This window comes from Humulus lupulus, chromosome 3, assembly GCF_963169125.1.
Source record: "Humulus lupulus chromosome 3, drHumLupu1.1, whole genome shotgun sequence".
Classification (NCBI taxonomy): Eukaryota; Viridiplantae; Streptophyta; class Magnoliopsida; order Rosales; family Cannabaceae; genus Humulus; species Humulus lupulus.
In genome coordinates, this window is record NC_084795.1 from 11,057,972 (window position 1) to 11,075,684 (window position 17,713).

Consider the following 17,713-nt stretch of genomic DNA (forward strand, 5'->3'; position numbering starts at 1 on the left):
AAGTTTGTATTTTTTGTTTTAAATCTTTAAAAACTCATTTATTTCGTTTTCCTTGAGGGGTTAATACCGTGGTCACTAACAAGCAGCGAATAAGAAGTTCCTAGTCAATCCGGGGGAGAAAAGGGAGGACACACGCGCTCGCTATAAATGAATATTGCGGACCAAACATTCCGGGTGCGATCATACCAGCACTAATGCACCGGATCCCATCAGAACTCCGCAGTTAAGCGTGCTTGGGCGAGAGTAGTACTAGGATGGGTGACCTCCTGGGAAGTCCTCGTGTTGCACCCCTGAACACATCATTTATTTTTTCCCTTTAAAAATCCACCTACGGCTCAAAAGTTTGTATTTTTTGTTTTAAATCTTTAAAAACTCATTTATTTCGTTTTCCTTGAGGGGTTAATACCGTGGTCACTAACAAGCAGCGAATAAGAAGTTCCTAGTCAATCCGGGGGAGAAAAGGGAGGACACACGCGCTCGCTATAAATGAATATTGCGGACCAAACATTCCGGGTGCGATCATACCAGCACTAATGCACCGGATCCCATCAGAACCCCGCAGTTAAGCGTGCTTGGGCGAGAGTAGTACTAGGATGGGTGACCTCCTGGGAAGTCCTCGTGTTGCACCCCTGAAAACATCATTTTTTTTTTCCCTTTAAAAATCCACCTACGGCTCAAAAGTTTGTATTTTTTGTTTTAAATCTTTAAAAACTCATTTATTTCGTTTTCCTTGAGGGGTTAATACCGTGGTCACTAACAAGCAGCGAATAAGAAGTTCCTAGTCAATCCGGGGGAGAAAAGGGAGGACACACGCGCTCGCTATAAATGAATATTGCGGAACAAACATTCCGGGTGCGATCATACCAGCACTAATGCACCGGATCCCATCAGAACTCCGCAGTTAAGCGTGCTTGGGCGAGAGTAGTACTAGGATGGGTGACCTCCTGGGAAGTCCTCGTGTTGCACCCCTGAAAACATCATTTTTTTTTTCCCTTTAAAAATCCACCTACGGCTCAAAAGTTTGTATTTTTTGTTTTAAATCTTTAAAAACTCATTTATTTCGTTTTCCTTGAGGGGTTAATACCGTGGTCACTAACAAGCAGCGAATAAGAAGTTCCTAGTCAATCCGGGGGAGAAAAGGGAGGACACACGCGCTCGCTATAAATGAATATTGCGGAACAAACATTCCGGGTGCGATCATACCAGCACTAATGCACCGGATCCCATCAGAACTCCGCAGTTAAGCGTGCTTGGGCGAGAGTAGTACTAGGATGGGTGACCTCCTGGGAAGTCCTCGTGTTGCACCCCTGAATTTTTTCCCTTTAAAAATCCACCTACGGCTCAAAAGTTTGTATTTTTTGTTTTAAATCTTTAAAAACTCATTTATTTCGTTTTCCTTGAGGGGTTAATACCGTGGTCACTAACAAGCAGCGAATAAGAAGTTCCTAGTCAATCCGGGGGAGAAAAGGGAGGACACACGCGCTCGCTATAAATGAATATTGCGGACCAAACATTCCGGGTGCGATCATACCAGCACTAATGCACCGGATCCCATCAGAACTCCGCAGTTAAGCGTGCTTGGGCGAGAGTAGTACTAGGATGGGTGACCTCCTGGGAAGTCCTCGTGTTGCACCCCTGAAAACATCATTTTTTTTTTCCCTTTAAAAATCCACCTACGGCTCAAAAGTTTGTATTTTTTGTTTTAAATCTTTAAAAACTCATTTATTTCGTTTTCCTTGAGGGGTTAATACCGTGGTCACTAACAAGCAGCGAATAAGAAGTTCCTAGTCAATCCGGGGGAGAAAAGGGAGGACACACGCGCTCGCTATAAATGAATATTGCGGACCAAACATTCCGGGTGCGATCATACCAGCACTAATGCACCGGATCCCATCAGAACTCCGCAGTTAAGCGTGCTTGGGCGAGAGTAGTACTAGGATGGGTGACCTCCTGGGAAGTCCTCGTGTTGCACCCCTGAAAACATCATTTTTTTTTTCCCTTTAAAAATCCACCTACGGCTCAAAAGTTTGTATTTTTTGTTTTAAATCTTTAAAAACTCATTTATTTCGTTTTCCTTGAGGGGTTAATACCGTGGTCACTAACAAGCAGCGAATAAGAAGTTCCTAGTCAATCCGGGGGAGAAAAGGGAGGACACACGCGCTCGCTATAAATGAATATTGCGGAACAAACATTCCGGGTGCGATCATACCAGCACTAATGCACCGGATCCCATCAGAACTCCGCAGTTAAGCGTGCTTGGGCGAGAGTAGTACTAGGATGGGTGACCTCCTGGGAAGTCCTCGTGTTGCACCCCTGAAAACATCATTTTTTTTTTCCCTTTAAAAATCCACCTACGGCTCAAAAGTTTGTATTTTTTGTTTTAAATCTTTAAAAACTCATTTATTTCGTTTTCCTTGAGGGGTTAATACCGTGGTCACTAACAAGCAGCGAATAAGAAGTTCCTAGTCAATCCGGGGGAGAAAAGGGAGGACACACGCGCTCGCTATAAATGAATATTGCGGAACAAACATTCCGGGTGCGATCATACCAGCACTAATGCACCGGATCCCATCAGAACTCCGCAGTTAAGCGTGCTTGGGCGAGAGTAGTACTAGGATGGGTGACCTCCTGGGAAGTCCTCGTGTTGCACCCCTGAAAACATCATTTTTTTTTTCCCTTTAAAAATCCACCTACGGCTCAAAAGTTTGTATTTTTTGTTTTAAATCTTTAAAAACTCATTTATTTCGTTTTCCTTGAGGGGTTAATACCGTGGTCACTAACAAGCAGCGAATAAGAAGTTCCTAGTCAATCCGGGGGAGAAAAGGGAGGACACACGCGCTCGCTATAAATGAATATTGCGGACCAAACATTCCGGGTGCGATCATACCAGCACTAATGCACCGGATCCCATCAGAACTCCGCAGTTAAGCGTGCTTGGGCGAGAGTAGTACTAGGATGGGTGACCTCCTGGGAAGTCCTCGTGTTGCACCCCTGAAAACATCATTTTTTTTTTCCCTTTAAAAATCCACCTACGGCTCAAAAGTTTGTATTTTTTGTTTTAAATCTTTAAAAACTCATTTATTTCGTTTTCCTTGAGGGGTTAATACCGTGGTCACTAACAAGCAGCGAATAAGAAGTTCCTAGTCAATCCGGGGGAGAAAAGGGAGGACACACGCGCTCGCTATAAATGAATATTGCGGACCAAACATTCCGGGTGCGATCATACCAGCACTAATGCACCGGATCCCATCAGAACCCCGCAGTTAAGCGTGCTTGGGCGAGAGTAGTACTAGGATGGGTGACCTCCTGGGAAGTCCTCGTGTTGCACCCCTGAAAACATCATTTTTTTTTTCCCTTTAAAAATCCACCTACGGCTCAAAAGTTTGTATTTTTTGTTTTAAATCTTTAAAAACTCATTTATTTCGTTTTCCTTGAGGGGTTAATACCGTGGTCACTAACAAGCAGCGAATAAGAAGTTCCTAGTCAATCCGGGGGAGAAAAGGGAGGACACACGCGCTCGCTATAAATGAATATTGCGGAACAAACATTCCGGGTGCGATCATACCAGCACTAATGCACCGGATCCCATCAGAACTCCGCAGTTAAGCGTGCTTGGGCGAGAGTAGTACTAGGATGGGTGACCTCCTGGGAAGTCCTCGTGTTGCACCCCTGAAAACATCATTTATTTTTTCCCTTTAAAAATCCACCTACGGCTCAAAAGTTTGTATTTTTTGTTTTAAATCTTTAAAAACTCATTTATTTCGTTTTCCTTGAGGGGTTAATACCGTGGTCACTAACAAGCAGCGAATAAGAAGTTCCTAGTCAATCCGGGGGAGAAAAGGGAGGACACACGCGCTCGCTATAAATGAATATTGCGGACCAAACATTCCGGGTGCGATCATACCAGCACTAATGCACCGGATCCCATCAGAACCCCGCAGTTAAGCGTGCTTGGGCGAGAGTAGTACTAGGATGGGTGACCTCCTGGGAAGTCCTCGTGTTGCACCCCTGAAAACATCATTTTTTTTTTCCCTTTAAAAATCCACCTACGGCTCAAAAGTTTGTATTTTTTGTTTTAAATCTTTAAAAACTCATTTATTTCGTTTTCCTTGAGGGGTTAATACCGTGGTCACTAACAAGCAGCGAATAAGAAGTTCCTAGTCAATCCGGGGGAGAAAAGGGAGGACACACGCGCTCGCTATAAATGAATATTGCGGAACAAACATTCCGGGTGCGATCATACCAGCACTAATGCACCGGATCCCATCAGAACTCCGCAGTTAAGCGTGCTTGGGCGAGAGTAGTACTAGGATGGGTGACCTCCTGGGAAGTCCTCGTGTTGCACCCCTGAAAACATCATTTTTTTTTTCCCTTTAAAAATCCACCTACGGCTCAAAAGTTTGTATTTTTTGTTTTAAATCTTTAAAAACTCATTTATTTCGTTTTCCTTGAGGGGTTAATACCGTGGTCACTAACAAGCAGCGAATAAGAAGTTCCTAGTCAATCCGGGGGAGAAAAGGGAGGACACACGCGCTCGCTATAAATGAATATTGCGGAACAAACATTCCGGGTGCGATCATACCAGCACTAATGCACCGGATCCCATCAGAACTCCGCAGTTAAGCGTGCTTGGGCGAGAGTAGTACTAGGATGGGTGACCTCCTGGGAAGTCCTCGTGTTGCACCCCTGAAAACATCATTTTTTTTTTCCCTTTAAAAATCCACCTACGGCTCAAAAGTTTGTATTTTTTGTTTTAAATCTTTAAAAACTCATTTATTTCGTTTTCCTTGAGGGGTTAATACCGTGGTCACTAACAAGCAGCGAATAAGAAGTTCCTAGTCAATCCGGGGGAGAAAAGGGAGGACACACGCGCTCGCTATAAATGAATATTGCGGAACAAACATTCCGGGTGCGATCATACCAGCACTAATGCACCGGATCCCATCAGAACTCCGCAGTTAAGCGTGCTTGGGCGAGAGTAGTACTAGGATGGGTGACCTCCTGGGAAGTCCTCGTGTTGCACCCCTGAAAACATCATTTTTTTTTTCCCTTTAAAAATCCACCTACGGCTCAAAAGTTTGTATTTTTTGTTTTAAATCTTTAAAAACTCATTTATTTCGTTTTCCTTGAGGGGTTAATACCGTGGTCACTAACAAGCAGCGAATAAGAAGTTCCTAGTCAATCCGGGGGAGAAAAGGGAGGACACACGCGCTCGCTATAAATGAATATTGCGGACCAAACATTCCGGGTGCGATCATACCAGCACTAATGCACCGGATCCCATCAGAACTCCGCAGTTAAGCGTGCTTGGGCGAGAGTAGTACTAGGATGGGTGACCTCCTGGGAAGTCCTCGTGTTGCACCCCTGAAAACATCATTTTTTTTTTCCCTTTAAAAATCCACCTACGGCTCAAAAGTTTGTATTTTTTGTTTTAAATCTTTAAAAACTCATTTATTTCGTTTTCCTTGAGGGGTTAATACCGTGGTCACTAACAAGCAGCGAATAAGAAGTTCCTAGTCAATCCGGGGGAGAAAAGGGAGGACACACGCGCTCGCTATAAATGAATATTGCGGACCAAACATTCCGGGTGCGATCATACCAGCACTAATGCACCGGATCCCATCAGAACTCCGCAGTTAAGCGTGCTTGGGCGAGAGTAGTACTAGGATGGGTGACCTCCTGGGAAGTCCTCGTGTTGCACCCCTGAAAACATCATTTTTTTTTTCCCTTTAAAAATCCACCTACGGCTCAAAAGTTTGTATTTTTTGTTTTAAATCTTTAAAAACTCATTTATTTCGTTTTCCTTGAGGGGTTAATACCGTGGTCACTAACAAGCAGCGAATAAGAAGTTCCTAGTCAATCCGGGGGAGAAAAGGGAGGACACACGCGCTCGCTATAAATGAATATTGCGGAACAAACATTCCGGGTGCGATCATACCAGCACTAATGCACCGGATCCCATCAGAACTCCGCAGTTAAGCGTGCTTGGGCGAGAGTAGTACTAGGATGGGTGACCTCCTGGGAAGTCCTCGTGTTGCACCCCTGAAGACATCATTTTTTTTTTCCCTTTAAAAATCCACCTACGGCTCAAAAGTTTTTATTTTTTGTTTTAAATCTTTAAAAACTCATTTATTTCGTTTTCCTTGAGGGGTTAATACCGTGGTCACTAACAAGCAGCGAATAAGAAGTTCCTAGTCAATCCGGGGGAGAAAAGGGAGGACACACGCGCTCGCTATAAATGAATATTGCGGAACAAACATTCCGGGTGCGATCATACCAGCACTAATGCACCGGATCCCATCAGAACTCCGCAGTTAAGCGTGCTTGGGCGAGAGTAGTACTAGGATGGGTGACCTCCTGGGAAGTCCTCGTGTTGCACCCCTGAAAACATCATTTTTTTTTTCCCTTTAAAAATCCACCTACGGCTCAAAAGTTTGTATTTTTTGTTTTAAATCTTTAAAAACTCATTTATTTCGTTTTCCTTGAGGGGTTAATACCGTGGTCACTAACAAGCAGCGAATAAGAAGTTTCTAGTCAATCCGGGGGAGAAAAGGGAGGACACACGCGCTCGCAATAAATGAATATTGCGGACCAAACATTCCGGGTGCGATCATACCAGCACTAATGCACCGGATCCCATCAGAACTCCGCAGTTAAGCGTGCTTGGGCGAGAGTAGTACTAGGATGGGTGACCTCCTGGGAAGTCCTCGTGTTGCACCCCTGAAAACATCATTTATTTTTTCCCTTTAAAAATCCACCTACGGCTCAAAAGTTTGTATTTTTTGTTTTAAATCTTTAAAAACTCATTTATTTCGTTTTCCTTGAGGGGTTAATACCGTGGTCACTAACAAGCAGCGAATAAGAAGTTCCTAGTCAATCCGGGGGAGAAAAGGGAGGACACACGCGCTCGCTATAAATGAATATTGCGGACCAAACATTCCGGGTGCGATCATACCAGCACTAATGCACCGGATCCCATCAGAACTCCGCAGTTAAGCGTGCTTGGGGAGAGTAGTACTAGGATGGGTGACCTCCTGGGAAGTCCTCGTGTTGCACCCCTGAAAACATCATTTTTTTTTTTCCCTTTAAAAATCCACCTACGGCTCAAAAGTTTGTATTTTTTGTTTTAAATCTTTAAAAACTCATTTATTTCGTTTTCCTTGAGGGGTTAATACCGTGGTCACTAACAAGCAGCGAATAAGAAGTTCCTAGTCAATCCGGGGGAGAAAAGGGAGGACACACGCGCTCGCTATAAATGAATATTGCGGAACAAACATTCCGGGTGCGATCATACCAGCTCTAATGCACCGGATCCCATCAGAACTCCGCAGTTAAGCGTGCTTGGGCGAGAGTAGTACTAGGATGGGTGACCTCCTGGGAAGTCCTCGTGTTGCACCCCTGAAAACATCATTTTTTTTTTCCCTTTAAAAATCCACCTACGGCTCAAAAGTTTGTATTTTTTGTTTTAAATCTTTAAATACTCATTTATTTCGTTTTCCTTGAGGGGTTAATACCGTGGTCACTAACAAGCAGCGAATAAGAAGTTCCTAGTCAATCCGGGGGAGAAAAGGGAGGACACACGCGCTCGCTATAAATGAATATTGCGGAACAAACATTCCGGGTGCGATCATACCAGCACTAATGCACCGGATCCCATCAGAACTCCGCAGTTAAGCGTGCTTGGGCGAGAGTAGTACTAGGATGGGTGACCTCCTGGGAAGTCCTCGTGTTGCACCCCTGAAAACATCATTTTTTTTTTCCCTTTAAAAATCCACCTACGGCTCAAAAGTTTGTATTTTTTGTTTTAAATCTTTAAAAACTCATTTATTTCGTTTTCCTTGAGGGGTTAATACCGTGGTCACTAACAAGCAGCGAATAAGAAGTTCCTAGTCAATCCGGGGGAGAAAAGGGAGGACACACGCGCTCGCTATAAATGAATATTGCGGACCAAACATTCCGGGTGCGATCATACCAGCACTAATGCACCGGATCCCATCAGAACTCCGCAGTTAAGCGTGCTTGGGCGAGAGTAGTACTAGGATGGGTGACCTCCTGGGAAGTCCTCGTGTTGCACCCCTGAAAACATCATTTTTTTTTTCCCTTTAAAAATCCACCTACGGCTCAAAAGTTTGTATTTTTTGTTTTAAATCTTTAAAAACTCATTTATTTCGTTTTCCTTGAGGGGTTAATACCGTGGTCACTAACAAGCAGCGAATAAGAAGTTCCTAGTCAATCCGGGGGAGAAAAGGGAGGACACACGCGCTCGCTATAAATGAATATTGCGGACCAAACATTCTGGGTGCGATCATACCAGCACTAATGCACCGGATCCCATCAGAACTCCGCAGTTAAGCGTGCTTGGGCGAGAGTAGTACTAGGATGGGTGACCTCCTGGGAAGTCCTCGTGTTGCACCCCTGAAAACATCATTTTTTTTTTCCCTTTAAAAATCCACCTACGGCTCAAAAGTTTGTATTTTTTGTTTTAAATCTTTAAAAACTCATTTATTTCGTTTTCCTTGAGGGGTTAATACCGTGGTCACTAACAAGCAGCGAATAAGAAGTTCCTAGTCAATCCGGGGGAGAAAAGGGAGGACACACGCGCTCGCTATAAATGAATATTGCGGAACAAACATTCCGGGTGCGATCATACCAGCACTAATGCACCGGATCCCATCAGAACTCCGCAGTTAAGCGTGCTTGGGCGAGAGTAGTACTAGGATGGGTGACCTCCTGGGAAGTCCTCGTGTTGCACCCCTGAAGACATCATTTTTTTTTTCCCTTTAAAAATCCACCTACGGCTCAAAAGTTTTTATTTTTTGTTTTAAATCTTTAAAAACTCATTTATTTCGTTTTCCTTGAGGGGTTAATACCGTGGTCACTAACAAGCAGCGAATAAGAAGTTCCTAGTCAATCCGGGGGAGAAAAGGGAGGACACACGCGCTCGCTATAAATGAATATTGCGGACCAAACATTCCGGGTGCGATCATACCAGCACTAATGCACCGGATCCCATCAGAACTCCGCAGTTAAGCGTGCTTGGGCGAGAGTAGTACTAGGATGGGTGACCTCCTGGGAAGTCCTCGTGTTGCACCCCTGAAAACATCATTTTTTTTTCCCTTTAAAAATCCACCTACGGCTCAAAAGTTTGTATTTTTTGTTTTAAATCTTTAAAAACTCATTTATTTCGTTTTCCTTGAGGGGTTAATACCGTGGTCACTAACAAGCAGCGAATAAGAAGTTCCTAGTCAATCCGGGGGAGAAAAGGGAGGACACACGCGCTCGCTATAAATGAATATTGCGGAACAAACATTCCGGGTGCGATCATACCAGCACTAATGCACCGGATCCCATCAGAACTCCGCAGTTAAGCGTGCTTGGGCGAGAGTAGTACTAGGATGGGTGACCTCCTGGGAAGTCCTCGTGTTGCACCCCTGAAAACATCATTTTTTTTTCCCTTTAAAAATCCACCTACGGCTCAAAAGTTTGTATTTTTTGTTTTAAATCTTTAAAAACTCATTTATTTCGTTTTCCTTGAGGGGTTAATACCGTGGTCACTAACAAGCAGCGAATAAGAAGTTCCTAGTCAATCCGGGGGAGAAAAGGGAGGACACACGCGCTCGCTATAAATGAATATTGCGGAACAAACATTCCGGGTGCGATCATACCAGCACTAATGCACCGGATCCCATCAGAACTCCGCAGTTAAGCGTGCTTGGGCGAGAGTAGTACTAGGATGGGTGACCTCCTGGGAAGTCCTCGTGTTGCACCCCTGAAAACATCATTTTTTTTTTCCATTTAAAAATCCACCTACGGCTCAAAAGTTTGTATTTTTTGTTTTAAATCTTTAAAAACTCATTTATTTCGTTTTCCTTGAGGGGTTAATACCGTGGTCACTAACATGCAGCGAATAAGAAGTTCCTAGTCAATCCGGGGGAGAAAAGGGAGGACACACGCGCTCGCTATAAATGAATATTGCGGAACAAACATTCCGGGTGCGATCATACCAGCACTAATGCACCGGATCCCATCAGAACTCCGTAGTTAAGCGTGCTTGGGCGAGAGTAGTACTAGGATGGGTGACCTCCTGGGAAGTCCTCGTGTTGCACCCCTGAAAACATCATTTTTTTTTTCCCTTTAAAAATCCACCTACGGCTCAAAAGTTTGTATTTTTTGTTTTAAATCTTTAAAAACTCATTTATTTCGTTTTCCTTGAGGGGTTAATACCGTGGTCACTAACAAGCAGCGAATAAGAAGTTCCTAGTCAATCCGGGGGAGAAAAGGGAGGACACACGCGCTCGCTATAAATGAATATTGCGGAACAAACATTCCGGGTGCGATCATACCAGCACTAATGCACCGGATCCCATCAGAACTCCGCAGTTAAGCGTGCTTTGGCGAGAGTAGTACTAGGATGGGTGACCTCCTGGGAAGTCCTCGTGTTGCACCCCTGAAAACATCATTTTTTTTTTCCCTTTAAAAATCCACCTACGGCTCAAAAGTTTGTATTTTTTGTTTTAAATCTTTAAAAACTCATTTATTTCGTTTTCCTTGAGGGGTTAATACCGTGGTCACTAACAAGCAGCGAATAAGAAGTTCCTAGTCAATCCGGGGGAGAAAAGGGAGGACACACGCGCTCGCTATAAATGAATATTGCGGAACAAACATTCCGGGTGCGATCATACCAGCACTAATGCACCAGATCCCATCAGAACTCCGCAGTTAAGCGTGCTTGGGCGAGAGTAGTACTAGGATGGGTGACCTCCTGGGAAGTCCTCGTGTTGCACCCCTGAAAACATCATTTTTTTTTTCCCTTTAAAAATCCACCTACGGCTCAAAAGTTTGTATTTTTTGTTTTAAATCTTTAAAAACTCATTTATTTCGTTTTCCTTGAGGGGTTAATACCGTGGTCACTAACAAGCAGCGAATAAGAAGTTCCTAGTCAATCCGGGGGAGAAAAGGGAGGACACACGCGCTCGCTATAAATGAATATTGCGGACCAAACATTCCGGGTGCGATCATACCAGCACTAATGCACCGGATCCCATCAGAACTCCGCAGTTAAGCGTGCTTGGGCGAGAGTAGTACTAGGATGGGTGACCTCCTGGGAAGTCCTCGTGTTGCACCCCTGAAAACATCATTTTTTTTTTCCCTTTAAAAATCCACTTACGGCTCAAAAGTTTGTATTTTTTGTTTTAAATCTTTAAAAACTCATTTATTTCGTTTTCCTTGAGGGGTTAATACCGTGGTCACTAACAAGCAGCGAATAAGAAGTTCCTAGTCAATCCGGGGGAGAAAAGGGAGGACACACGCGCTCGCTATAAATGAATATTGCGGACCAAACATTCCGGGTGCGATCATACCAGCACTAATGCACCGGATCCCATCAGAACTCCGCAGTTAAGCGTGCTTGGGCGAGAGTAGTACTAAGATGGGTGACCTCCTGGGAAGTCCTCGTGTTGCACCCCTGAAAACATCATTTTTTTTTCCCTTTAAAAATCCACCTACGGCTCAAAAGTTTGTATTTTTTGTTTTAAATCTTTAAAAACTCATTTATTTCGTTTTCCTTGAGGGGTTAATACCGTGGTCACTAACAAGCAGCGAATAAGAAGTTCCTAGTCAATCCGGGGGAGAAAAGGGAGGACACACGCGCTCGCTATAAATGAATATTGCGGAACAAACATTCCGGGTGCGATCATACCAGCACTAATGCACCGGATCCCATCAGAACTCCGCAGTTAAGCGTGCTTGGGCGAGAGTAGTACTAGGATGGGTGACCTCCTGGGAAGTCCTCGTGTTGCACCCCTGAAAACATCATTTTTTTTTTCCCTTTAAAAATCCACCTACGGCTCAAAAGTTTGTATTTTTTGTTTTAAATCTTTAAAAACTCATTTATTTCGTTTTCCTTGAGGGGTTAATACCGTGGTCACTAACAAGCAGCGAATAAGAAGTTCCTAGTCAATCCGGGGGAGAAAAGGGAGGACACACGCGCTCGCTATAAATGAATATTGCGGACCAAACATTCCGGGTGCGATCATACCAGCACTAATGCACCGGATCCCATCAGAACTCCGCAGTTAAGCGTGCTTGGGCGAGAGTAGTACTAGGATGGGTGACCTCCTGGGAAGTCCTCGTGTTGCACCCCTGAAAACATCATTTTTTTTTTCCCTTTAAAAATCCACCTACGGCTCAAAAGTTTGTATTTTTTGTTTTAAATCTTTAAAATCTCATTTATTTCGTTTTCCTTGAGGGGTTAATACCGTGGTCACTAACAAGCAGCGAATAAGAAGTTCCTAGTCAATCCGGGGGAGAAAAGGGAGGACACACGCGCTCGCTATAAATGAATATTGCGGACCAAACATTCCGGGTGCGATCATACCAGCACTAATGCACCGGATCCCATCAGAACTCCGCAGTTAAGCGTGCTTGGGCGAGAGTAGTACTAGGATGGGTGACCTCCTGGGAAGTCCTCGTGTTGCACCCCTGAAGACATCATTTTTTTTTTTCCCTTTAAAAATCCACCTACGGCTCAAAAGTTTGTATTTTTTGTTTTAAATCTTTAAAAACTCATTTATTTCGTTTTCCTTGAGGGGTTAATACCGTGGTCACTAACAAGCAGCGAATAAGAAGTTCCTAGTCAATCCGGGGGAGAAAAGGGAGGACACACGCGCTCGCTATAAATGAATATTGCGGACCAAACATTCCGGGTGCGATCATACCAGCACTAATGCACCGGATCCCATCAGAACTCCGCAGTTAAGCGTGCTTGGGCGAGAGTAGTACTAGGATGGGTGACCTCCTGGGAAGTCCTCGTGTTGCACCCCTGAAAACATCATTTTTTTTTTCCTTTAAAAATCCACCTACGGCTCAAAGTTTGTATTTTTTGTTTTAAATCTTTAAAAACTCATTTATTTCGTTTTCCTTGAGGGGTTAATACCGTGGTCACTAACAAGCAGCGAATAAGAAGTTCCTAGTCAATCCGGGGGAGAAAAGGGAGGACACACGCGCTCGCTATAAATGAATATTGCGGAACAAACATTCCGGGTGCGATCATACCAGCACTAATGCACCGGATCCCATCAGAACTCCGCAGTTAAGCGTGCTTGGGCGAGAGTAGTACTAGGATGGGTGACCTCCTGGGAAGTCCTCGTGTTGCACCCCTGAAAACATCATTTTTTTTTTCCCTTTAAAAATCCACCTACGGCTCAAAAGTTTGTATTTTTTGTTTTAAATCTTTAAAAACTCATTTATTTCGTTTTCCTTGAGGGTTAATACCGTGGTCACTAACAAGCAGCGAATAAGAAGTTCCTAGTCAATCCGGGGGAGAAAAAGGGAGGACACACGCGCTCGCTATAAATGAATATTGCGGAACAAACATTCCGGGTGCGATCATACCAGCACTAATGCACCGGATCCCATCAGAACTCCGTAGTTAAGCGTGCTTGGGCGAGAGTAGTACTAGGATGGGTGACCTCCTGGGAAGTCCTCGTGTTGCACCCCTGAAAACATCATTTTTTTTTCCCTTTAAAAATCCACCTACGGCTCAAAAGTTTGTATTTTTTGTTTTAAATCTTTAAAAACTCATTTATTTCGTTTTCCTTGAGGGGTTAATACCGTGGTCACTAACAAGCAGCGAATAAGAAGTTCCTAGTCAATCCGGGGGAGAAAAGGGAGGACACACGCGCTCGCTATAAATGAATATTGCGGAACAAACATTCCGGGTGCGATCATACCAGCACTAATGCACCGGATCCCATCAGAACTCCGCAGTTAAGCGTGCTTGGGCGAGAGTAGTACTAGGATGGTTGACCTCCTGGGAAGTCCTCGTGTTGCACCCCTGAAAACATCATTTTTTTTTTCCCTTTAAAAATCCACCTACAGCTCAAAAGTTTGTATTTTTTGTTTTAAATCTTTAAAAACTCATTTATTTCGTTTTCCTTGAGGGGTTAATACCGTGGTCACTAACAAGCAGCGAATAAGAAGTTCCTAGTCAATCCGGGGGAGAAAAGGGAGGACACACGCGCTCGCTATAAATGAATATTGCGGAACAAACATTCCGGGTGCGATCATACCAGCACTAATGCACCGGATCCCATCAGAACTCCGTAGTTAAGCGTGCTTGGGCGAGAGTAGTACTAGGATGGGTGACCTCCTGGGAAGTCCTCGTGTTGCACCCCTGAAAACATCATTTTTTTTTCCCTTTAAAAATCCACCTACGGCTCAAAAGTTTGTATTTTTTGTTTTAAATCTTTAAAAACTCATTTATTTCGTTTTCCTTGAGGGGTTAATACCGTGGTCACTAACAAGCAGCGAATAAGAAGTTCCTAGTCAATCCGGGGGAGAAAAGGGAGGACACACGCGCTCGCTATAAATGAATATTGCGGACCAAACATTCCGGGTGCGATCATACCAGCACTAATGCACCGGATCCCATCAGAACTCCGCAGTTAAGCGTGCTTGGGCGAGAGTAGTACTAGGATGGGTGACCTCCTGGGAAGTCCTCGTGTTGCACCCCTGAAACATCATTTTTTTTTTCCCTTTAAAAATCCACCTACGGCTCAAAAGTTTGTATTTTTTGTTTTAAATCTTTAAAAACTCATTTATTTCGTTTTCCTTGAGGGGTTAATACCGTGGTCACTAACAAGCAGCGGATAAGAAGTTCCTAGTCAATCCGGGGGAGAAAAGGGAGGACACACGCGCTCGCTATAAATGAATATTGCGGAACAAACATTCCGGGTGCGATCATACCAGCACTAATGCACCGGATCCCATCAGAACTCCGCAGTTAAGCGTGCTTGGGCGAGAGTAGTACTAGGATGGGTGACCTCCTGGGAAGTCCTCGTGTTGCACCCCTGAAGACATCATTTTTTTTTTTCCCTTTAAAAATCCACCTACGGCTCAAAAGTTTGTATTTTTTGTTTTAAATCTTAAAAACTCATTTATTTCGTTTTCCTTGAGGGGTTAATACCGTGGTCACTAACAAGCAGCGAATAAGAAGTTCCTAGTCAATCCGGGGGAGAAAAGGGAGGACACACGCGCTCGCTATAAATGAATATTGCGGACCAAACATTCCGGGTGCGATCATACCAGCACTAATGCACCGGATCCCATCAGAACTCCGCAGTTAAGCGTGCTTGGGCGAGAGTAGTACTAGGATGGGTGACCTCCTGGGAAGTCCTCGTGTTGCACCCCTGAAAACATCATTTTTTTTTTTCCCTTTAAAAATCCACCTACGGCTCAAAAGTTTGTATTTTTGTTTTAATCTTTAAAAACTCATTTATTTCGTTTTCCTTGAGGGGTTAATACCGTGGTCACTAACAAGCAGCGAATAAGAAGTTCCTAGTCAATCCGGGGGAGAAAAGGGAGGACACACGCGCTCGCTATAAATGAATATTGCGGACCAAACATTCCGGGTGCGATCATACCAGCACTAATGCACCGGATCCCATCAGAACTCCGTATTTAAGCGTGCTTGGGCGAGAGTAGTACTAGGATGGGTGACCTCCTGGGAAGTCCTCGTGTTGCACCCCTGAAAACATCATTTTTTTTTTCCCTTTAAAAATCCACCTACGGCTCAAAAGTTTGTATTTTTGTTTTAAATCTTTAAAAACTCATTTATTTCGTTTTCCTTGAGGGGTTAATACCGTGGTCACTAACAAGCAGCGAATAAGAAGTTCCTAGTCAATCCGGGGGAGAAAAGGGAGGACACACGCGCTCGCTATAAATGAATATTGCGGAACAAACATTCCGGGTGCGATCATACCAGCACTAATGCACCGGATCCCATCAGAACTCCGCAGTTAAGCGTGCTTGGGCGAGAGTAGTACTAGGATGGTTGACCTCCTGGGAAGTCCTCGTGTTGCACCCCTGAAAACATCATTTTTTTTTTCCCTTTAAAAATCCACCTACGGCTCAAAAGTTTGTATTTTTTGTTTTAAATCTTTAAAAACTCATTTATTTCGTTTTCCTTGAGGGGTTAATACCGTGGTCACTAACAAGCAGCGAATAAGAAGTTCCTAGTCAATCCGGGGGAGAAAAGGGAGGACACACGCGCTCGCTATAAATGAATATTGCGGAACAAACATTCCGGGTGCGATCATACCAGCACTAATGCACCGGATCCCATCAGAACTCCGTAGTTAAGCGTGCTTGGGCGAGAGTAGTACTAGGATGGGTGACCTCCTGGGAAGTCCTCGTGTTGCACCCCTGAAAACATCATTTTTTTTTTCCCTTTAAAAATCCACCTACGGCTCAAAAGTTTGTATTTTTTGTTTTAAATCTTTAAAAACTCATTTATTTCGTTTTCCTTGAGGGGTTAATACCGTGGTCACTAACAAGCAGCGAATAAGAAGTTCCTAGTCAATCCGGGGAGAAAAGGGAGGACACACGCGCTCGCTATAAATGAATATTGCGGACCAAACATTCCGGGTGCGATCATACCAGCACTAATGCACCGGATCCCATCAGAACTCCGCAGTTAAGCGTGCTTGGGCGAGAGTAGTACTAGGATGGGTGACCTCCTGGGAAGTCCTCGTGTTGCACCCCTGAAAACATCATTTTTTTTTTCCCTTTAAAAATCCACCTACGGCTCAAAAGTTTGTATTTTTTGTTTTAAATCTTTAAAAACTCATTTATTTCGTTTTCCTTGAGGGGTTAATACCGTGGTCACTAACAAGCAGCGGATAAGAAGTTCCTAGTCAATCCGGGGGAGAAAAGGGAGGACACACGCGCTCGCTATAAATGAATATTGCGGAACAAACATTCCGGGTGCGATCATACCAGCACTAATGCACCGGATCCCATCAGAACTCCGCAGTTAAGCGTGCTTGGGCGAGAGTAGTACTAGGATGGGAGACCTCCTGGGAAGTCCTCGTGTTGCACCCCTGAAGACATCATTTTTTTTTTCCCTTTAAAAATCCACCTACGGCTCAAAAGTTTGTATTTTTTGTTTTAAATCTTTAAAAACTCATTTATTTCGTTTTCCTTGAGGGGTTAATACCGTGGTCACTAACAAGCAGCGAATAAGAAGTTCCTAGTCAATCCGGGGGAGAAAAGGAGGACACACGCGCTCGCTATAAATGAATATTGCGGACCAAACATTCCGGGTGCGATCATACCAGCACTAATGCACCGGATCCCATCAGAACTCCGCAGTTAAGCGTGCTTGGGCGAGAGTAGTACTAGGATGGGTGACCTCCTGGGAAGTCCTCGTGTTGCACCCCTGAAAACATCATTTTTTTTTTTCCCTTTAAAAATCCACCTACGGCTCAAAAGTTTGTATTTTTTGTTTTAAATCTTTAAAAACTCATTTATTTCGTTTTCCTTGAGGGGTTAATACCGTGGTCACTAACAAGCAGCGAATAAGAAGTTCCTAGTCAATCCGGGGGAGAAAAGGGAGGACACACGCGCTCGCTATAAATGAATATTGCGGACCAAACATTCCGGGTGCGATCATACCAGCACTAATGCACCGGATCCCATCAGAACTCCGTAGTTAAGCGTGCTTGGGCGAGAGTAGTACTAGGATGGGTGACCTCCTGGGAAGTCCTCGTGTTGCACCCCTGAAAACATCATTTTTTTTTTCCCTTTAAAAATCCACCTACGGCTCAAAAGTTTGTATTTTTTGTTTTAAATCTTTAAAAACTCATTTATTTCGTTTTCCTTGAGGGGTTAATACCGTGGTCACTAACAAGCAGCGAATAAGAAGTTCCTAGTC

General features: G+C 44.0%; 52 non-coding genes across 52 annotated transcripts; all 52 read left to right on the forward strand.

The window, feature by feature from the left end:
• The first annotated feature begins 172 nt into the window (after positions 1 to 172).
• Positions 173 to 291, forward strand: LOC133827579 (5S ribosomal RNA). Its single transcript, XR_009890264.1, has one exon. It is a non-coding gene; the product is annotated as a 5S ribosomal RNA (ribosomal RNA).
• A 220-nt stretch (positions 292 to 511) lies between these two features.
• On the forward strand, positions 512 to 630 carry LOC133826615 (5S ribosomal RNA). The gene has a single exon (XR_009889330.1). It is a non-coding gene; the product is annotated as a 5S ribosomal RNA (ribosomal RNA).
• Positions 631 to 850: 220 nt separating this feature from the next.
• LOC133827590 (5S ribosomal RNA) lies at positions 851 to 969 on the forward strand. The gene has a single exon (XR_009890265.1). It is a non-coding gene; the product is annotated as a 5S ribosomal RNA (ribosomal RNA).
• A 220-nt stretch (positions 970 to 1,189) lies between these two features.
• On the forward strand, positions 1,190 to 1,308 carry LOC133827604 (5S ribosomal RNA). Its single transcript, XR_009890267.1, has one exon. It is a non-coding gene; the product is annotated as a 5S ribosomal RNA (ribosomal RNA).
• A 209-nt stretch (positions 1,309 to 1,517) lies between these two features.
• LOC133827615 (5S ribosomal RNA) lies at positions 1,518 to 1,636 on the forward strand. Its single transcript, XR_009890268.1, has one exon. It is a non-coding gene; the product is annotated as a 5S ribosomal RNA (ribosomal RNA).
• A 220-nt stretch (positions 1,637 to 1,856) lies between these two features.
• Positions 1,857 to 1,975, forward strand: LOC133827617 (5S ribosomal RNA). Its single transcript, XR_009890269.1, has one exon. It is a non-coding gene; the product is annotated as a 5S ribosomal RNA (ribosomal RNA).
• Positions 1,976 to 2,195: 220 nt separating this feature from the next.
• LOC133827618 (5S ribosomal RNA) lies at positions 2,196 to 2,314 on the forward strand. The gene has a single exon (XR_009890270.1). It is a non-coding gene; the product is annotated as a 5S ribosomal RNA (ribosomal RNA).
• A 220-nt stretch (positions 2,315 to 2,534) lies between these two features.
• LOC133827619 (5S ribosomal RNA) lies at positions 2,535 to 2,653 on the forward strand. The gene has a single exon (XR_009890271.1). It is a non-coding gene; the product is annotated as a 5S ribosomal RNA (ribosomal RNA).
• A 220-nt stretch (positions 2,654 to 2,873) lies between these two features.
• On the forward strand, positions 2,874 to 2,992 carry LOC133827620 (5S ribosomal RNA). The gene has a single exon (XR_009890272.1). It is a non-coding gene; the product is annotated as a 5S ribosomal RNA (ribosomal RNA).
• Positions 2,993 to 3,212: 220 nt separating this feature from the next.
• LOC133826617 (5S ribosomal RNA) lies at positions 3,213 to 3,331 on the forward strand. Its single transcript, XR_009889332.1, has one exon. It is a non-coding gene; the product is annotated as a 5S ribosomal RNA (ribosomal RNA).
• Positions 3,332 to 3,551: 220 nt separating this feature from the next.
• On the forward strand, positions 3,552 to 3,670 carry LOC133827621 (5S ribosomal RNA). The gene has a single exon (XR_009890273.1). It is a non-coding gene; the product is annotated as a 5S ribosomal RNA (ribosomal RNA).
• A 220-nt stretch (positions 3,671 to 3,890) lies between these two features.
• Positions 3,891 to 4,009, forward strand: LOC133826618 (5S ribosomal RNA). The gene has a single exon (XR_009889333.1). It is a non-coding gene; the product is annotated as a 5S ribosomal RNA (ribosomal RNA).
• Positions 4,010 to 4,229: 220 nt separating this feature from the next.
• Positions 4,230 to 4,348, forward strand: LOC133827622 (5S ribosomal RNA). Its single transcript, XR_009890274.1, has one exon. It is a non-coding gene; the product is annotated as a 5S ribosomal RNA (ribosomal RNA).
• Positions 4,349 to 4,568: 220 nt separating this feature from the next.
• Positions 4,569 to 4,687, forward strand: LOC133827624 (5S ribosomal RNA). The gene has a single exon (XR_009890276.1). It is a non-coding gene; the product is annotated as a 5S ribosomal RNA (ribosomal RNA).
• A 220-nt stretch (positions 4,688 to 4,907) lies between these two features.
• LOC133827625 (5S ribosomal RNA) lies at positions 4,908 to 5,026 on the forward strand. The gene has a single exon (XR_009890277.1). It is a non-coding gene; the product is annotated as a 5S ribosomal RNA (ribosomal RNA).
• A 220-nt stretch (positions 5,027 to 5,246) lies between these two features.
• LOC133827626 (5S ribosomal RNA) lies at positions 5,247 to 5,365 on the forward strand. Its single transcript, XR_009890278.1, has one exon. It is a non-coding gene; the product is annotated as a 5S ribosomal RNA (ribosomal RNA).
• A 220-nt stretch (positions 5,366 to 5,585) lies between these two features.
• Positions 5,586 to 5,704, forward strand: LOC133827627 (5S ribosomal RNA). Its single transcript, XR_009890279.1, has one exon. It is a non-coding gene; the product is annotated as a 5S ribosomal RNA (ribosomal RNA).
• A 220-nt stretch (positions 5,705 to 5,924) lies between these two features.
• Positions 5,925 to 6,043, forward strand: LOC133827631 (5S ribosomal RNA). The gene has a single exon (XR_009890283.1). It is a non-coding gene; the product is annotated as a 5S ribosomal RNA (ribosomal RNA).
• A 220-nt stretch (positions 6,044 to 6,263) lies between these two features.
• On the forward strand, positions 6,264 to 6,382 carry LOC133827642 (5S ribosomal RNA). Its single transcript, XR_009890294.1, has one exon. It is a non-coding gene; the product is annotated as a 5S ribosomal RNA (ribosomal RNA).
• Positions 6,383 to 6,602: 220 nt separating this feature from the next.
• LOC133827654 (5S ribosomal RNA) lies at positions 6,603 to 6,721 on the forward strand. The gene has a single exon (XR_009890304.1). It is a non-coding gene; the product is annotated as a 5S ribosomal RNA (ribosomal RNA).
• A 220-nt stretch (positions 6,722 to 6,941) lies between these two features.
• On the forward strand, positions 6,942 to 7,059 carry LOC133827246 (5S ribosomal RNA). The gene has a single exon (XR_009889942.1). It is a non-coding gene; the product is annotated as a 5S ribosomal RNA (ribosomal RNA).
• A 221-nt stretch (positions 7,060 to 7,280) lies between these two features.
• Positions 7,281 to 7,399, forward strand: LOC133826414 (5S ribosomal RNA). Its single transcript, XR_009889136.1, has one exon. It is a non-coding gene; the product is annotated as a 5S ribosomal RNA (ribosomal RNA).
• Positions 7,400 to 7,619: 220 nt separating this feature from the next.
• On the forward strand, positions 7,620 to 7,738 carry LOC133827665 (5S ribosomal RNA). The gene has a single exon (XR_009890316.1). It is a non-coding gene; the product is annotated as a 5S ribosomal RNA (ribosomal RNA).
• Positions 7,739 to 7,958: 220 nt separating this feature from the next.
• LOC133827676 (5S ribosomal RNA) lies at positions 7,959 to 8,077 on the forward strand. The gene has a single exon (XR_009890327.1). It is a non-coding gene; the product is annotated as a 5S ribosomal RNA (ribosomal RNA).
• Positions 8,078 to 8,297: 220 nt separating this feature from the next.
• Positions 8,298 to 8,416, forward strand: LOC133827687 (5S ribosomal RNA). The gene has a single exon (XR_009890338.1). It is a non-coding gene; the product is annotated as a 5S ribosomal RNA (ribosomal RNA).
• A 220-nt stretch (positions 8,417 to 8,636) lies between these two features.
• LOC133827699 (5S ribosomal RNA) lies at positions 8,637 to 8,755 on the forward strand. The gene has a single exon (XR_009890350.1). It is a non-coding gene; the product is annotated as a 5S ribosomal RNA (ribosomal RNA).
• Positions 8,756 to 8,975: 220 nt separating this feature from the next.
• Positions 8,976 to 9,094, forward strand: LOC133827710 (5S ribosomal RNA). The gene has a single exon (XR_009890362.1). It is a non-coding gene; the product is annotated as a 5S ribosomal RNA (ribosomal RNA).
• A 219-nt stretch (positions 9,095 to 9,313) lies between these two features.
• Positions 9,314 to 9,432, forward strand: LOC133827721 (5S ribosomal RNA). Its single transcript, XR_009890373.1, has one exon. It is a non-coding gene; the product is annotated as a 5S ribosomal RNA (ribosomal RNA).
• A 219-nt stretch (positions 9,433 to 9,651) lies between these two features.
• On the forward strand, positions 9,652 to 9,770 carry LOC133827733 (5S ribosomal RNA). The gene has a single exon (XR_009890384.1). It is a non-coding gene; the product is annotated as a 5S ribosomal RNA (ribosomal RNA).
• A 220-nt stretch (positions 9,771 to 9,990) lies between these two features.
• On the forward strand, positions 9,991 to 10,109 carry LOC133826070 (5S ribosomal RNA). Its single transcript, XR_009888805.1, has one exon. It is a non-coding gene; the product is annotated as a 5S ribosomal RNA (ribosomal RNA).
• Positions 10,110 to 10,329: 220 nt separating this feature from the next.
• On the forward strand, positions 10,330 to 10,448 carry LOC133826653 (5S ribosomal RNA). The gene has a single exon (XR_009889366.1). It is a non-coding gene; the product is annotated as a 5S ribosomal RNA (ribosomal RNA).
• A 220-nt stretch (positions 10,449 to 10,668) lies between these two features.
• LOC133826389 (5S ribosomal RNA) lies at positions 10,669 to 10,787 on the forward strand. The gene has a single exon (XR_009889112.1). It is a non-coding gene; the product is annotated as a 5S ribosomal RNA (ribosomal RNA).
• Positions 10,788 to 11,007: 220 nt separating this feature from the next.
• Positions 11,008 to 11,126, forward strand: LOC133827745 (5S ribosomal RNA). The gene has a single exon (XR_009890395.1). It is a non-coding gene; the product is annotated as a 5S ribosomal RNA (ribosomal RNA).
• Positions 11,127 to 11,346: 220 nt separating this feature from the next.
• On the forward strand, positions 11,347 to 11,465 carry LOC133826131 (5S ribosomal RNA). Its single transcript, XR_009888863.1, has one exon. It is a non-coding gene; the product is annotated as a 5S ribosomal RNA (ribosomal RNA).
• Positions 11,466 to 11,684: 219 nt separating this feature from the next.
• LOC133827757 (5S ribosomal RNA) lies at positions 11,685 to 11,803 on the forward strand. The gene has a single exon (XR_009890407.1). It is a non-coding gene; the product is annotated as a 5S ribosomal RNA (ribosomal RNA).
• A 220-nt stretch (positions 11,804 to 12,023) lies between these two features.
• Positions 12,024 to 12,142, forward strand: LOC133827769 (5S ribosomal RNA). The gene has a single exon (XR_009890420.1). It is a non-coding gene; the product is annotated as a 5S ribosomal RNA (ribosomal RNA).
• Positions 12,143 to 12,362: 220 nt separating this feature from the next.
• LOC133827781 (5S ribosomal RNA) lies at positions 12,363 to 12,481 on the forward strand. The gene has a single exon (XR_009890431.1). It is a non-coding gene; the product is annotated as a 5S ribosomal RNA (ribosomal RNA).
• Positions 12,482 to 12,702: 221 nt separating this feature from the next.
• On the forward strand, positions 12,703 to 12,821 carry LOC133827792 (5S ribosomal RNA). The gene has a single exon (XR_009890443.1). It is a non-coding gene; the product is annotated as a 5S ribosomal RNA (ribosomal RNA).
• A 218-nt stretch (positions 12,822 to 13,039) lies between these two features.
• LOC133827803 (5S ribosomal RNA) lies at positions 13,040 to 13,158 on the forward strand. The gene has a single exon (XR_009890454.1). It is a non-coding gene; the product is annotated as a 5S ribosomal RNA (ribosomal RNA).
• Positions 13,159 to 13,378: 220 nt separating this feature from the next.
• Positions 13,379 to 13,497, forward strand: LOC133826071 (5S ribosomal RNA). Its single transcript, XR_009888806.1, has one exon. It is a non-coding gene; the product is annotated as a 5S ribosomal RNA (ribosomal RNA).
• Positions 13,498 to 13,716: 219 nt separating this feature from the next.
• LOC133826371 (5S ribosomal RNA) lies at positions 13,717 to 13,835 on the forward strand. Its single transcript, XR_009889094.1, has one exon. It is a non-coding gene; the product is annotated as a 5S ribosomal RNA (ribosomal RNA).
• Positions 13,836 to 14,055: 220 nt separating this feature from the next.
• On the forward strand, positions 14,056 to 14,174 carry LOC133826072 (5S ribosomal RNA). Its single transcript, XR_009888807.1, has one exon. It is a non-coding gene; the product is annotated as a 5S ribosomal RNA (ribosomal RNA).
• Positions 14,175 to 14,393: 219 nt separating this feature from the next.
• Positions 14,394 to 14,512, forward strand: LOC133827816 (5S ribosomal RNA). Its single transcript, XR_009890467.1, has one exon. It is a non-coding gene; the product is annotated as a 5S ribosomal RNA (ribosomal RNA).
• Positions 14,513 to 14,731: 219 nt separating this feature from the next.
• LOC133827827 (5S ribosomal RNA) lies at positions 14,732 to 14,850 on the forward strand. The gene has a single exon (XR_009890478.1). It is a non-coding gene; the product is annotated as a 5S ribosomal RNA (ribosomal RNA).
• Positions 14,851 to 15,070: 220 nt separating this feature from the next.
• LOC133827838 (5S ribosomal RNA) lies at positions 15,071 to 15,189 on the forward strand. Its single transcript, XR_009890489.1, has one exon. It is a non-coding gene; the product is annotated as a 5S ribosomal RNA (ribosomal RNA).
• Positions 15,190 to 15,408: 219 nt separating this feature from the next.
• On the forward strand, positions 15,409 to 15,527 carry LOC133826630 (5S ribosomal RNA). The gene has a single exon (XR_009889344.1). It is a non-coding gene; the product is annotated as a 5S ribosomal RNA (ribosomal RNA).
• A 219-nt stretch (positions 15,528 to 15,746) lies between these two features.
• Positions 15,747 to 15,865, forward strand: LOC133826372 (5S ribosomal RNA). The gene has a single exon (XR_009889095.1). It is a non-coding gene; the product is annotated as a 5S ribosomal RNA (ribosomal RNA).
• Positions 15,866 to 16,085: 220 nt separating this feature from the next.
• Positions 16,086 to 16,204, forward strand: LOC133826073 (5S ribosomal RNA). Its single transcript, XR_009888808.1, has one exon. It is a non-coding gene; the product is annotated as a 5S ribosomal RNA (ribosomal RNA).
• Positions 16,205 to 16,423: 219 nt separating this feature from the next.
• LOC133827849 (5S ribosomal RNA) lies at positions 16,424 to 16,542 on the forward strand. The gene has a single exon (XR_009890500.1). It is a non-coding gene; the product is annotated as a 5S ribosomal RNA (ribosomal RNA).
• Positions 16,543 to 16,762: 220 nt separating this feature from the next.
• Positions 16,763 to 16,881, forward strand: LOC133826116 (5S ribosomal RNA). Its single transcript, XR_009888849.1, has one exon. It is a non-coding gene; the product is annotated as a 5S ribosomal RNA (ribosomal RNA).
• A 219-nt stretch (positions 16,882 to 17,100) lies between these two features.
• On the forward strand, positions 17,101 to 17,219 carry LOC133827861 (5S ribosomal RNA). Its single transcript, XR_009890511.1, has one exon. It is a non-coding gene; the product is annotated as a 5S ribosomal RNA (ribosomal RNA).
• Positions 17,220 to 17,440: 221 nt separating this feature from the next.
• Positions 17,441 to 17,559, forward strand: LOC133826074 (5S ribosomal RNA). Its single transcript, XR_009888809.1, has one exon. It is a non-coding gene; the product is annotated as a 5S ribosomal RNA (ribosomal RNA).
• The last annotated feature ends 154 nt before the right edge of the window (positions 17,560 to 17,713 follow it).